General features: G+C 32.8%; 1 long non-coding RNA gene and 1 pseudogene across 1 annotated transcript in view; one reads left to right on the forward strand and one right to left on the reverse strand.

Moving 5' to 3' along the window:
• Window positions 1-2,476: 2,476 nt before the first annotated feature.
• Window positions 2,477-16,898, reverse strand: part of LOC139824047 (uncharacterized) — a 55,332-nt gene continuing 40,910 nt past the window's right edge. Inside the window, exons 5-6 of the long non-coding RNA XR_011734980.1 lie at window positions 2,768-2,849; window positions 2,477-2,702 (exon numbers count right to left, since the gene is read on the reverse strand). This is a non-coding gene — a long non-coding RNA (uncharacterized lncRNA). The remainder of the gene's footprint in view (window positions 2,703-2,767; window positions 2,850-16,898) is intronic.
• Window positions 3,290-15,992, forward strand: LOC139824046 (uncharacterized; annotated as a pseudogene).

A 16,898-nucleotide genomic window follows, 5' to 3' on the forward strand; every position in this document is an offset into this window, starting at 1 on the left:
TCTATTTCTCGCGAAATTTTTAATCGAGTCAATTCTGCCGAAGAGAGGTATTACGACCCTGGCGTGCACAGAAAGAATCATAACGTTATTAAGGTGGTCCTTTCGCGGACCCAGCTAGTCAAGTAACAGTCCGTCATGAGGTAATTGAAAACAAACATATTGACAAACATTACACAACATCCCAATAATTATAATAATATAATATGATTTTACACACGCACGATTTAATCGTATTTAATTATTTAAGTTAGGTCGATTTAAGTTAGGTCAGGCATGACAACGAGTAAAGCAATATGCGATTGGACTACTACTTATTTAACCTCATATATCAGAGCAAAACATTCGGCAAGCCCTTATTTTCAAGGTATGTACGAAATCCGGAAACTTCAGGGAATATTTTAAGACATGAATAATGTATTCATCTGATCGCTAAGTACATGTATTATTCGTTGAAAACCTCGGACGTGGCGATTTGCATCATTCTATCTTTCTCGTTCATTAGATGTAAACAAGGATAGAATGACAATGGCACGCTCCGCGAACGCACATTTAGAATGACTTATTTCTTGTAAAGTGTCGGTAACCTTACTTGATTTTTCGTACACATGCCCCTTATTACTGTATATTTAACATATATCAAATTTAGGTACCTATCTAATACTTGTTCTCACGAAAGGACCACCTTATTGAAACCGGTTTTGGTACGTGTTTTTTATAATTATGAAATACACACAAACGCGTCGCTATTCTCTAAATCTCATAGAGTAGTTATGCACGTGTCCCTTTGGACTTCTAGTACTGAGAGGTTTCGCGCGATTTTCCGTAAAAAACCCATAATTTTTTTTTATAAACTTGTGAAAAAATCAGAACGACATCGATTCTAATTGTGCCTTTCGCTCTTCCCGTGAGTTTTTGTGCTATGATGCTGGACAAGGATAGTAAATCGTGTTGATCGGCCGCCAGTCGCTTCACTGCTAATTGAACGTGACCAATAAAGGACGTTAAGTCCGTCTAACTTCGGGATTAAATGCAGTGCTTTATCATACGATTTTATGAGTATTTTATTTTTTGGTACGAAAGTTTCTGACGTTGTTGTTTCTTGATATTGTTCTCTTGGTAATTGGCCTACACGTAGGCTTTTCATTTGGTTTTTTATATCTAGCTTGTATCACGTCTGTTATGGAAAATACTTTTTCTGCTATAGTACGCCCAAAGTGAGCGTTTGATCGCAACAAAGTTTCTGTGCGCGCGACATTGGAGCGGTTATGAAGATTCCTGATTCTAAAATATGTTCGTATCCATACTCGATTCTGTTGAGGTATCGAAAGTAATGATTTTCCGTACCGTTTTGTAATTTGTTCACGCCAATATGATTCAGTTGGTTCGGGAGGTAAAACGGGATAATCTCCGGGTCTCCACCTCAGAAGTAACTAACACGATTAGTGCTAGCGCTAGTATATTATCCCCAAAATAAAAGTGCTCGGATTTTATTTGCCCTAATTATTCCGCACAGCTGCCACCAATTGTAAAAATTGTGAAATTACTTACAATAAAAGAATGATTTATTCAGTCAACTATACATCACACAATATACTTAATTTTACTCTACGCTTTAAAGATACAGTATGACGAGGTTTTGATCGTGTCGAAGAACTGCAAAGATCTGAGCTTGCAGTCCGAGGCTTTCATTTTTACAGGGCCCAAAAAGGGTCGTATCGGTTTTCCGAAAGCTTTCCAGAATAAGTCATTGCGTCCTCGGAATGATTAATCGCTGATTACGACATCGTGACATCGAGAAAATAATTTTTCAAAAGTTATCATATTTTCTTAAGATAAGATAGTTATAAAAGTTTATATCTAGGATTTCTTATCGTTATCGCATTCTTAAAGATAGATACGTGGACAATGATCGCAGCTGCTACAACGTCGGACGAGTCATAAGGAGGTTTGTTCGTATAAAACTATTCTGGCACTTTACCAGCAACCATGCACACGTATTACGTATGTGAATTCGTAAGGTATAAAAGTAATTGTGAATAAGCAATTAAATAATAAAAGTTGTTTGTCCGGGAACAGTCACAGCAAGCGGACGTAAGTCTTATTGATGGATGCAGTGTCTTGCGACAGCGCGTAACACTGAAACAGCCCCGAGTGACGCTATTACGTCTTAATACGTTAATTAGAAAGCGAATTAACTTTGTAATTAAATTCAATATATTAAGTCTATTGCCGGGAGAACGTCGCGTCGCGTCGTAACGGATAGATTGCAAAACGTTTTTCTTTTAACGTTCTGACACTTAATCTGTAGGCGTATGACACGTATGAGTAACTATAAAAACACGCGATAGAGATCGTGATTGAGAACAAATAAAGCTCACTTACCGGGAAAAACAATTAGTACCGAGTTGCGAGATTTTTTACACAACGTGTAATTATCATTATACTGACTTATATCGAATTAATTACGGGAGGGGGGGGGTTCGTAACGATATTGCGCTGATACGCGACATTGTGAAATACTTCCGATTAGTATTACGCGAGTCATACAAAGGTTGACTGTGCGCGTGCGAGTGTCGTGACTGTACGAGCGAGAGAGAGATAATTCACAATACTTTTTTGAGTGAATACGGTGTATAAGAGTAGAAGTCGTTCGAACCTTTCCTCCTTTCGCATCGCACTGCTATTGCAAGTGTCGTTGATATCTGAAAGTGAATTAATAACAGTTCTTTATTGTGAGGAATAACTACCTACTGTGGAAAATACTTACCTATTATTAAGAACAATCGATACTCGTTCGGGATTAGATCCTGGTGGAGCGAGTACCCACTTGGTTCCCGTGACGTCGGTACCTGCAACAAAAGAAGAAATGATTATCAATCAGAGGAATCCTTCTTGGCGGTGAAATCAAGTGGCAACCATATAACGAGTGTTTATTATTTATAATCAGTAATTATTTATAATGTGATTCGGTCACAACATTAGCTTAGAAAAACACACTTAATAATTTAAATTTTCCATTCCGAAAAATATAAAATACAAATTTACATCTCTCATCATATTGCAGGTCAATAGAACATTACTGGCAAATCTATTCTTGAATGGTTGAACTTTCTCTATATCGTTTCCATTATCTGTTATATTAGCTTTTATTGTTTTTAACTTATTTAGACATAAAAAAAATATTTCTTTATTTTTGCCATATTAACTAAATTTTATCATTCTACTACTAGAATAACTGTATTTTATTGTTAGCGAAGTACGTGTACACACACACACACACACACACACACACACACACACACACACACACACACAATAAACTAATTTTTTCCAACTATCATCTACTTTATAGAAAAATTAAAAGACAAACTTATAAAAGAAAACAAAAAATATGATGAAACAACCAAGAGAGTTAGAACTTTATCCCCAAGTTCTAACTGAACTCGAAAAGGTAGTATCAGAGGATAATATTGATAGGTTAAAAGAACTAAGCAATTTAATTGACAATGTAAGTAATGCAGAAGATAAAATAACTTTGAAAAATTATTATGATAATGCCAGCAACCCTGTTAGAAGCACTAATTTAGTTATCTTAGCTTGTAAACATAATAAAGTGAAAATTTTAGAGTATCTATTTGATAGTGATAGTAAAATTCTAAATAATCTGTCTGTTGTTATTGGAAGAAACACTATATTACCAGATGATGAAGATGAAACATGCCATAATGCGTTTTATTATGCTTTACGTTCATGCAATGTTGATCTTCTTGATACACTTATTAATAAATGGCCAGGTAATTATTTTTCTGTTCATTTAGGAGAATTGGATATAATCCTTTCAAGAGCTTATGAAGAATTAAAGTTAAAAGATGTACCACTGTCAGACGAAATAGAAATTTTTGTTCAAAATAAGTTAGTAAACCTTCGTTTTTTCTCTAATATTTTTCGACAAGATCAGAATGTAAAGAGTTGTCTTGATGATGATAACATCAGAGATCGCATTGAATTAACACTTCAAAACATTAGCTTGCTAAAGAAAGATTACTCAAACACGGAAAAAGTAGATAAAAGATTTCTATTTGTAGCAAAATTTATCGCAAATTATTCATATATTAAAGCGGCAGTTGAAATCAACCTATGATAGATTACCTTGGGAAGAAATGGAATTTTGTTTAGTCAGTTTTGTTTTTTCTCACACAAAACGAGAAGAAATTAATCTATTTTATAATGCTACATTGAATAAAAGCAAAATATTAAATCACTTAGAAAACTTTGCAGAAAAACTTAAAGATGAAAAAGAAAGTGTGAACATTAATAAACTTCCAAATTTAAAACGCGAGGAAGTTGTTGCAGATATTAGCACAGATCCTCAATTTAAAGAGTTGTATAATGATTACCAACAAATTAGGGATATCCATTCTTTAATGAAAATAAGTGATTATATAAAGTTGGCGTTATCGGCTGATCCTAAAGAGAGGGAAGGACAATTAATTATTACAAGGGTTTTAGAGGTTATCGGTGAGCATTTAAAAAACACTTTAGATTCTCCTAAGTTATCTAATATTACAAGTAAGCTTTTGCTATTATCGTTACCAGAAGATACAAGAGAAATAGTTATAAGTTTACGTAATTCACTATCACATGCTCATTCACTCTCCACAAGAACAGAAATTGAGGAAAATACTGATGTTAGTTTTTTTACTGGTATTCAAAAGGATATTAGAAAAATTGATCATGTAATTACTAATATTCTTTTCAATAAAAAAATTGAAACAATTAGATTGCTGCTAAAAAGAATTGCTAATAGTAAAAGCTTAGGTGAGATGAAAGAAATTGCTAAAATATTTAGTAATGTTAAATTGGATGAAATGATATTGGCAGATTTTAAAATGATGGAATACGAAAAACTTGAAAAACTCATTAAAGAATTAAGCGATAATATAACTGACAAAACGGATTATGAAAAAAAGATGTTTAATAAAATTAATAAAATAATCAATTGTGCAGGAACTCAATCAGAGAATATTAAAACTGATTATATCAGAGAATCTTTATTGTTAAGACGCTTAATTAGCCTGACTGACACATATAAGAATGACCACAACGTTATTAATGAAATAAAACTTATTGCTAATAAAGCATTAGAAAATATGGCAATAAGAATAAAGCCTCATAGCCATAAAGAAATTGCTGAGTTATCAATGAAAATCTTTGATAGTGTTAAATCAAGAATACAACATGACAATCTTGATAAATTATACGCATTAATTTGCGAAATTCTTTTTAATATTTCTGAATTTGGAACAAATGACATTAAATGGATTAAGAAATAAAAAGAAATGTTGAATGAAAAAGGTTCGTTTATTCCTACACATAAACAAAGAAAGACATCCAATGTAGAAAATGTAGAAAATGTAGAAACATATAATAACCAGTTTGCACTAAAGATATCTAAACTGAAAAATATTTTAAGCAAAAACGCATTGAGTGATCAATTAATTAAAAAATTACCTTTCTATAAAAGTGATAAAAAATTGCAAGCAGTAGTAGAAATGCTTGTTCTGGATATAATGTCAATTTTAGGTAGCTTAAAGCATTGGAAAATAATCTACTTTTTTTAGACGGTAACGCTCCTTTATTAATTGGAAAATTTACGTAATCAATTAGCACATGATAATCCCTTAGTTAATGTACTGTTAACTGATCCTTCCGTAGCAGTTATTTTGAACGCTAAAAAGCTTACTGAAGAAAATATAAAAAGCAAAGAAGTAATTGATGAGGAAGATATTAAAAGCAAAGAAAACATTGGCGAGTTAGTAACCAAAATTCTTTCAATTTGGGAGAGAAATACTCTCAAGACTTAGAGACCATTACTAATCAGGAAAAAATGATTGCTGCTTTGGAAGAAGGAAATCTAGAAAACTTAAAGGATTGTCTCAAAAAAGGTGCAGATATTAATGCTAGAAGTATTAATTCATGGACCACGTTACATTTTGCTGCTAAGGGATCCAGTCCTGAAGTTATAGAATTTATTCTTGATCAAAATTTAAACGTTAATGTGAAAGATATTAATGGTCAAAGCCCATTACATATTGCTGCTGAGCATGGAAGGGAAAATGTTGTAGAATTTTTTATAAAGGAAGGTTCATGTATTGATGATTTAGATAATAGTCGCAAAACGCCACTACATGTCGCTGCTCAAAAAGGTCACAAGGATATTGTTGAAATTTTATTAAAAAATAAAGCTAAAATTATTGCTCAAGATGAAATTGGTTTTTCACCTTTACACCATGCAATAGTGAATAATCATATTGATGTTGCTAAGATTTTATTGAAAATATATGCAAATGTTGATATTAATGAAACTATGGGTTGGTACCTTACCCCGTTGCACGCAGCTGCAAGCACAGGTCATCTAGAGTTAGTTAATTTCTTGCTTCAAAATAATGCAGATGTAAACACTAGAGATGATGAAGATTGGACACCGTTACACGGAGCAGCAAGAAACCATTTGGAAATAGTAAGTGCCTTAATCCTAAACGGAGCTAATGTTAACGCTAGAAGCATAAGTGGTATTACACCATTACACTGTGCAGTAGATTACGGTCATGAGAAGATAGTTAATATTCTATTGGAGCATGGAGCTAATGTTAATGCTGTTGACAAAATCGATAATAATACACCTTTGCACTATGCAGCAAAAGATGGGCACGAGGAAATAGTTAAGACTCTACTGGAAAGTAAAGCCGACGCTAATATTGCCACTGTTGCAAGTGTGACTCCATTGCATTTTGCTGCCCAGAATGGTCATCTAGGAATAGTTGTTGCTCTACTTGACCATGATATTGACATTCATGCTAAAGCTCAAAATAACGTTACACCATTATATTGTGCAGCAAAAAATGGTCATAAGAAAATTTCTGATGGAAGTTGTTGCTCTACTTAAACATAGTGTTGACATTTGTGCTAAAGATCAAAATAACATTACACCATTATATTGTGCAGCAAAAAGTGGTCATAAGAAAATTTCTGAACTTTTAATAGAAAATAATGCAGATACTAATGCAAAAACTAATAATAATAGAACACCACTACATGTAGCTGCTCTAAAAGGCCACGAAGACATTATTAACCTTCTAATAAAAAATAAAGCTGAAGTTAATGCAAAAACTGATAAAGGTAGCACACCATTGCATCTAGCTGCTCTGAAAAGCCACAAAGATGTTATTGATCTTCTAATAAAAAATAAAGCTGAGGTAGAAGCTAAAACTTATGATAGTACTACACCATTGCATTTAGCTGCTCTAAACGGTCAAGAAGATGCCATTGTTTCTCTAATAAAAAATAAAGCTGAAATAGAGGCTAAAACTTATGACGGTATTACACCATTGCATCTAGTTGCTCTAAACGCTCACGGAGATGCCATTGTTTTTCTAATAAAAAATAAAGCTGAAGTAAATACTAGAACTATTAAAGGTTTTACACCGTTACACATTGCTGTTGCAGAAGGCCACAAAGACATTGTTAATCTTCTAATAAAATATAAAACCCACATTGATGTAAGAAATAATGCAGATAGTACACCATTACATACAGCCGTAAAAGCAGGTCATGAAGAAATCGTTGAGATTCTGGTAACAAATAGAGCCAATGTTAATGTCAGATGTAAAAACAACATGACACCATTGCTTTCTGCTATAAAATATAATCACAAAGAAATCGTTAAAGTTCTTATATCAAATGGAGTTAAAGTTAATGAAGAAGCCATTGAACTTTTGTCACCAGCAGTTCTTTCTGGATACACAGATATTGTAGAAATTTTGCTAGACCACAAAGTCGATGTTAATATAAAAGAATCTGAAAATGTTGCACCATTACACTTGGCTGCTACTAAAGGTCATAAGGATATAGTGAATGCTCTGATAACAAAAGTAGTTGATGTTGATGCAACTTTTAATAATCTAACACCATTACATTTTGCAACACAGGGAGGTTATCAGGAAATTGTTAAGATTTTATTAGCACATGGAGCTAACGTTAATGTAAAATCTGACGAATATGTTACACCATTACATATAGCTGCAACCCATGGTCATGGTAATGTTGTAAAAGTTTTACTACATAAAAAAGCAAATATTAATGTTAAGAATAATGAGAATAGAACTCCTCTAGAATTAGCAGTGGCACATGGTCATTTAGAAGTGGTTAAAATGTTACTACTGCAGGACTACGAAAAAATAGATATAAATGCTAAAGGTAACGATGATTGGACGATATTGCATATTGCTTCACAAAGAAATAACTTAGAGATGGTAAAATATCTAGTAGATGATATAGGATCTAATGTTAATGCTATAAATGCCTTTGGTTCAAAACCTATACACATTGCAGCGAGAGAAGGTTGTAAAGATACTGTAGAGTTTTTCCTTAGTAAGGGGTTAAGTATTAATGAACTTGATGCAGCTAATAAGACATTACTACACTATGCTGCAGAAAATGGTCAATTAGAAGTTGCAAAGTATTTGATAACACAAGGCGCTGACATTAATGCTAAAAATACTGATGGCTTAACTCCTATGCATATTGCTGCTAAACTCGGTTATAAAGACTTTATTCAAATTTTATTAAAAAATGGAGCAGTTTATAACGCTGTTGACCATTCTTATAGAAAACCACTAGAAATGTCTAATGACGAAAACGTTATCAATCTATTAACATTCACTAAGAATTTGTTTAAGGCTGTAAACCGTAATGGTTCTTCAAAAGTTGAGCATTACATTAAAAAAGGAGCGATCGTTAACGGCAAAAATGCTAAAGGAGCATCATTATTGCATTATGCTGCGTGGAAAGGCTATGATAGGATTATCAATATTCTGTTACAAAATGAAGCTGATCCTAATCCAGTTGATAAGAAGGGATTTACCCCTCTACATTATGCTGCTAAGTTCTGTCGCTTAAAAGTTGTAAAGCTCCTATTATCTAATAGTGCAGTATATAATGCAGTTTCTGATGATGGTAAAACACCATCAGATTTTACTGTACATAAAAGTATTACTAGCTTATTTATACTACTGAGTGACTTATTTGAAAATATTAAAAATGATAATACTCAAGTTATTAATGATCTTAACAAGATAAAGAATATTAATACAGTAAAAGCAATAATGAATGCTTGTGATAGAGAAAACAAAACGCTAATAGTTGCTGCAGTGCATAATAACTTTTCAGAAGTCAAACAGTTGAAAGAGGTATCACAAGATGGTGTATCCGCTCAGATTAATGTAGGTTTAATGTTTTATAATCGAGGCGATTATCGTAGGGCTTTATGTATTTTCGAAAGCGTATTTGAAAAAAGAAAAGAAATACTAGGATTAAATAATCCTGGCACTTTAGATATTCAGACATACATAGGTAGTGTATCATATGCACAAGGGGCTTATCAAGAAGCTTTAAATACATTTAAAGAAATTTTTCAGAAACAGAAAGAAATACTGGGTTTAAATGACAAGAATACTTTAAGTACAGGGAGTACAATTGCTTTTACGTTGTATACGCTGGGAAGGTATAAAGAAGTTTTTAATATTTGTCAAGAAATTTGTCCAAAGCAAGAAGAAATATTAGAACTAAATGATTTAGATAATTTAGCCACTTACTTTTGCATGGCACTATTATTAGATAAACAAGGTAAACACGAAAAAGCGTTAAATATTTGTAGAACAGTTTTTGAAAAAAAACAAAAAAATATTAGGTGTAAATAACCCAACAGTTTTGCTTGCTCAAAGTAATATAGCGGAGGTACTGGCTCACCAGGGTAAGTATGAAGAGGCATTGAAAATTTATGAAGAGGTTTTCGAGAAGAAGAAAGTGGTTTTAGGTACTGAGCGTATGGGTACTTTGGAGACGTTACATAACATTGCTGAAATATTCGTCAAGCAAAAAAAATTTTATGAAGCCATGAAAACCTTTCAAGAGATTTGGAATATCCAGAAAAATGTTTTAGGAACAAATAACCCTGATACTCTGCTTACTCAATACAACATTGCAAATGTACTTTTTTTCCAAGGTAAAGGGATTAGTGCACTTAAAGCCTATGGAGAATGTTTTGATCAAATTAATACTGCTTTTGGACCAAATCATCCCATTGTTTTGGATATTTTAAACAAGGTAAAAGATATTAAATATATATTAAAGTCTACAGGCTACGAACCGCAAGATATTCTACATCTGCAGAAAGATATTAACATTGCTGCTAGTTATGGTGATATACAAGCGCTGTTCAGCGCTTATTAAAAGATGGAGCTTATGCCAAATGATAAAGACATTGATGGAAGAACAACGTTACACTACGCTGTTAGTAAGAACAGGCAAGTGTTGTGAACATCTTACTAAAAAATGGAGCAGATGTTACTCAAGTTACTAATTAATAAAAGTGATACACCATTACACACTGCTACTTCTAAAGGTTACAAAGAAATTGTTGAAGTTTTATTACAACATGTAAGTCATGATAAATTAAACAATTTTATCAATGCTAAAACCGCTGCTAGCAGCGCTACATTGTTTCGTACGTCGCAGTCAAGAATGATTTTTTGGATATTACCAAGTCCTAATTGAAGCGTGGTGCAATTTATAACATTAAAAATAATGAAGGTAAAACACTCTTGATATTTCTAAGGACCAAAATGTTAATGACTTACTGAAACTAGTTAAAAAATTGCTTAAAGATGCAAAAAAATGGTAATGTTGAAATGATCAGCAAATTAAAAGTGATAAAACTGGATAAGTATATAGTTGTAACAAATGCTCGTAATAATCAAGAAAATACGTTATTGCAATACGTTGCTATATAGCTAATGGACACAAGAATGTTGCGAGTAAATTGTCAGAAATGCTTAAAAAAGTGAGATGAAAATTAACAAGATGTCAATAATACTGAGAGAAATATTAAAATCTTAAAACTTTAATTAATGCTGTTAAATTATTTATATGTAACCTAAGTTAATTATTTTAATGAAATTGAGCATCGGTGGTTTGTTATCAAAAATAGAGTTAGAGAAAATATCTACGTCTTATCGTCATGCTATTGACTCCTATTGTTATGCTTTCCTTTAATTGTTTTGACTATATTATGAGAAAGGCTACAAAGCACCACTGTTTATTTTGTAATATAGTTGCATTAAGACCTAAACCCTAAAGTTATGCAAGAATTTTTTTATACAAAAACCATTGGAGATGCTATGATATACGTCCAAGAAACAAAAATTTTTAGGTATAATAATATTTTTCTCATTAATTAACTTATAAAACCTATTGATTCTTTATGTGCTATTAAATTAAGTTGTGTCTAGTACATCCACTTTTTTACACGTCATTTAGAATTTTTTTAAAAATAAAAGTGTTATAAATATCTTTTGTTAGCATTCTGCTTTTCTCTCTTTAAAAGTATTGTTTTTTTTTATATTTAGTTTCCAGTCCACTTGGCCGCTTAATAATCTTTTTACTAATGCGTTTTTTAAATGCGCATTATAATCAAAATTTTGCTCTTATGTTTTGTCTGAAAGTACAAGTCTTTTCTTATTTTGAGATGTAATAAAAAATAATACATGTCTTTCAGCTCCAATGTGTGCAGTCCTGCCTATGCGATGGATATAGTCATAGATCAGCTTGCGATTGAAGGTAACTGATAACGTGTAGGATGTAGGAAATATCAAAATCACGAGGTGCAACATCTGTTGTAAACACGATTATTTTAATTGCGGCCACGATAAAAAGAATTGACGATTCTTTCTTTCGCGTTTGTGCAGTCTTAAATCACCATCTGTTGTTAAAACACTATAGAGGAAGTATAGGTATTGTGTGGGATACCCTAAGCCTTTTTTTAAGATAATTTGACTATCAAAAATTAATTATTAAAGATAACTGAACTCAGTTTTCACTGAGTTGTAATGCTAAATGTTTGTGATAAGGTATTCCTATCAAATTTTGTTTATTTATAATAAGTTTAATGTTATATTAATTTTTTTAGGATAAATTTCAGAGTGGTAATGTAGATGTACATGTCGGATAATGCGGATCAGCTTATTAATTTTGTAAAAAAATAATTTTTTCGTATTTTTTATGCATATTAGGAAAACTATGTGCCTAATATGCATAAAATGTGCGTGCGTGCATGCGTGAGTGGGTGTGTGTGTATGGTTATGTTTCTGTGTGAGTGTGTATGTGTTGAGTGACTGCTTGAGTGTTATAAACAATGTGCATATTTCTACAGTTGTACGGGTAGGCTTCATAGCAACAATTTGTTGGTGCCTTACCCTTTGCTTGTGTGCAATAAAGATAATAATAATATCGTACTCCATTTTTAAAAACTGAAATTTTGACTAAAAACTCCTATAAGAATATAACTAAACCGCATCATTTTATTCTAGGATTATCGTAATATGATCTCCATGTCATAAATGATGTGTTCAAAATTTACTTTAACTATCTTTTCTGAAGAAAAATAAAAAAGTAGCATTTGATAACATCAAAAAAAAGTGTTCCTAATATCGCACCCTTACATATTTTTGTAAAAAATACAATTATGACACACAATTTATGCTGAAAATAGAAACAACTCAAAATAGAACACACATAAGGTTGGTAAAGATATCCTCTTTTAAGGGGATCCTAAAGTTGTCTGTAATACCGACATTTGTTTTGGCGTCAACTTGCCAAAACATTCGCTTTATATAACAATTCTACAATATATTGTTACAAAAAGACTGTGGCGACAAAAAAGTTACCTGTAAAAAAAGCATTATTGCAAATTAATTCCCGCATATCACGCGGGGCTAGTAGTGCTAGTGCACGTTTGCAATAATCCTTTTTCACAGATAACTTTTTTCTTTAGAGTCTAAACCTAATTCTGACAACGGTATCGTATTTTTGGATGTAATCCGCTGTCCACGTCACATTTTTTTGTAACAATACATTGTAGAATTTTTATATAAAGCAAATGTTTTTTGACAAGTTGACGCCAAAACAAATGTCGGTATTACAGACAACTTTAGGATCCCCTTAACAATTAAGAAACCCCATAAGAGGTTTCACGGACTATATATAGAGTGGGGTGAAGTGATCAGCATCCTGCCCGGCCGATTTACTTCCGGAAAAAGATCTTTTTTACTCATTGGACAGGAGGCTGAGGGAGCGTCAGAGGTATTCTAGAGGCAGACCTGTTAGGAAAAATGGGTAGTATAATAAACATTCCCAAAGGTTAAAATTAGGAATATCACAAGGAAGGAATATAACCGATTAAAGCATCGCAATAATGGTTAGCAACAAATATCTCTAATTTAAGAATGAAATTAGACACAATATCACATGTTTTTATAACAGAAATTCGTTTTTTTATATTATACATATTTTTTTTGCTGTATTATTAATGACAAAAAGACATCTCTTGCGAAATTCCGAAACTTCGTTGAAACTATAATATGTACACGCCACTTTTTATATCACAATTGACTGAAATAAAACAAAAGATCGTTCAAAGCGTTGTTCAACAGCTTTCACTGCTCACTGACAGAATGTAACACGTAACAGCCAATATTGTAGGGCGCGGAATTAGGAACAAGGGCGATATTATAGGTACAGTTTCCCTAACGATCAAGTAATCTGTAATAATTATTATATACATATTTATTACATTATGTATTATATATTTATTTTATTATAATTTATTACAAACTCTAATTTTTGTGCTTTTGAAAACAGTATAATACAAATGTATGTAACATGTTCAAAACTTTTACTCATAATAATATACAGGGTGTCACTTAATTCGTGCTTACTATTTACACAGCAATATTTCTTATGAAAAATTGAGTCAAAAAGTCTTGATCTATCTTTTTCTATAATGTTTAATAAAGTAGCAATTATTGAGTAAAGTCAATGCAAGTAGTTATCGTTAAGACGGAAAGAAGGATGGGAAGTCTCAATTCTTTATCGACTTCCAACGAGTCAATGAAGTCACAGAAATAGACGCGTAATTCCTCGTTACGGATCTTCGCAACACTCAATAAGTTGCGGGAACTTGGTGTCTTTCAATGCTGGACCTGAAAAACGGATAAGCGCCTTTATCTTCGAAAAACAGAAATATTACCGTGTTTATCATGCGAGCAAAAGCCTGATGCAATTCACGGTCAGGCCGTTTCAGACTGCACTTCGCACCCGCAATGTTCCAACGCCTATTGGACACCGTACTCGGATCAGAGCTGGAACTCAACGTGTTTGTCTGCCTGGATATCATCGTTAGACGAATCTTCGACGAATATCTCTGCGTATTACTAGAACTGTCTCCGAAAAGCGCGCCTCCGACTCAATCCCGACAAGTGCCGCTTCTGTGTTAATCGCATTAACTATCTCGGACACCTCATTTACTGCGAGGAGGACATCCGGATCGACCTGAGAAGATCAGTGCCATCACAAATTGGTCCGTCCCACAGAACGTACGGCAAAACATACGACAGTTCCTGCGAGTGGGATCTTGGTATTGCCAATTTACCGAAAGATTCGCCATCATCTTCGTCCCGCTGATCGCACTTACACGTAAACAGTCCAAATGAATCTAGGAAATCGCCGAACAGATCGCGTTCGATCAACTAAACCCTGTGACCACCGGTGCTAATATGACCCGACTTCACGCGGCAGTTCATTCTTATACAGACAGATATCCAACAAGATTGGTGGCCGTCTTGACACAATACATCCCGGAAGGAGAGCGGATAATCGCATATGCAAATCGCACCCTCAATAAGGCCAAACATAATTATCTGGACTGGAGTATCTGGCCGTCGCGCGTCGTCTGGGGCATAATGTAGATGCGTGGCTTCCTAAAGGGATACCATTTTACTATTATCACCGATAATCAATTCTTACGATGACTCCAAATGCTGAAGTCCTTCGTTGGGGTGCTGGTCTTTCGAACTCCAGCAATATGATTTCGAATTAAAATGCCGGAAGGACACTCAAGAAGATGGCCTGTCACGTCAACCTGGGATCCACGCCGTTATCAAACTATGAAGCGCATGATACTAATGTATGTATAGCACTCCGCGAAGACTGCACCCCAGGACGTACCGGACTTCAAGATAAAGTGCGGCCGACTGTTCAAGCATGTGCTAGCACAACTTTGACTTTAAGAAAACGCCGACGGAAGGACAGTGGAAGAAGTACATCCTTAAGGAACAACAGATTTCGAACCGCTATCATGCATCCACCGCCAAATATTTGGATATCTGGAGATAGCCGAAACGATTGCGCGAATTGCAGTATAATTCTACTTGCCCGAGATGTTTCGCGACATTGCACAGTATATGTGCGGCAATGCCAGAACTGTCTCGTGCACAGACCGTCAAGGAGAAGCCCCAGCAGAAATTAAGACTTTTTAGTTTATTTTGACGAGTATTACATGCTCCTAAAATTTGATACTTTTTTAAACACCCTGTATATTATTGTAATTTTTATAGTATTATTTTATAGTTTGTTGAATATTATAGATTTACTAAATAATACAATACATACAGAAACATCGACAAATACAAATATGCAAATATTATGATTTCCTTGGAAGACTAATTACTAAATAAGGAAATAATAATTCTGTCAAGTATGTATACACGTATAATATACTATATAAACGTCTTATAGAAATAGCATTTGCTACTTATAAAATGTTATAATTGCAAAATACATTACCATACATCAATATCTATAGAAGAAAGAAAAATACATAAGCGTTCAAATATCGTTGATATTATTAACGTCACTAAGGAAATGTCAAATTCGAAAGAAATTAAAGTAAAATGAAAGAAAAGATAAAAAAATTAGAATTCATGTTAAAACTGAAAGATATATGATGCGGAAGTAAATATGAATATTAGATAAAGGCAGTAGATAAATTTTTCCACGAACAACAGCAAATTTTTTTAAAGCGCAAGTACGTCTGTTTTAAGTAAATGCCAAAGGCAGATAGTACTATTTTCAAACAACATTGCCTTTATATTTTTCTATTCTTAGAGCTTATAAAAATTTAGCGCTTTTAAACTATTTTGCCTGTCTAATCTTAAAACATAAGAACGACTTACACCTTTTATCTAACTCCAGGCATTCAAAATATAGCATTTAAAATATTAAAATTAAAACTAGAACACTGAGAGAAATTGATAAATATTGTATTATGTATTTTATGTTTAGACAAAATGTTTTTAAAAACACATTTACTTTGTGATTCGACAAGCGATAGAGTTGTAGATTTTCAAAATATGGGGTTAGATAACATGTATATTAAACAACATTTATATATACTTGCATGCTATGTGGTTATAATGCTATAGAGCTATACGCCATTTTTAGAAAAGATATGCCATTGGTATATTTTTTTATATTCTACGTTTGATAGTTCTTGTTTATTAAATACTTTACATAAGACTATAATAGGCTTAAGAAATATTGGTTTATAAAAGTTTATGTGTTTATACCTTAAATATAAATTCCAATTTTGTAAAGCCGTTTGAATTTTTACATATCAGTATTGGAAAGTAGTACTTTGAAAATAATAATAAAAAATATTTTTTATAAAAAAATAAATCCGCTTGTATGTATAAAAAATTGAAATAAAAAGGGCCAATAACCGAGCAAGAAAGATGTTAAATAATTACTTATTAAAGATGTTAAGTAAGTAATTATTTAACATCTTTCGTTGCTCAGTTTTTATTTCAATATTTTATATATTTATTAGAGCATCATTACATATTTGAAACACGAAACGGATATGCTTGAAATTCAGACATCTATTGATAACAAATATTTCCGTTAATATAGAATGGTAATTTCTGTATTAACAGAAATATATTTGG

Source organism: Temnothorax longispinosus, unplaced genomic scaffold (genome assembly GCF_030848805.1).
Source record: "Temnothorax longispinosus isolate EJ_2023e unplaced genomic scaffold, Tlon_JGU_v1 HiC_scaffold_25, whole genome shotgun sequence".
Taxonomy (NCBI): domain Eukaryota; kingdom Metazoa; phylum Arthropoda; class Insecta; order Hymenoptera; family Formicidae; genus Temnothorax; species Temnothorax longispinosus.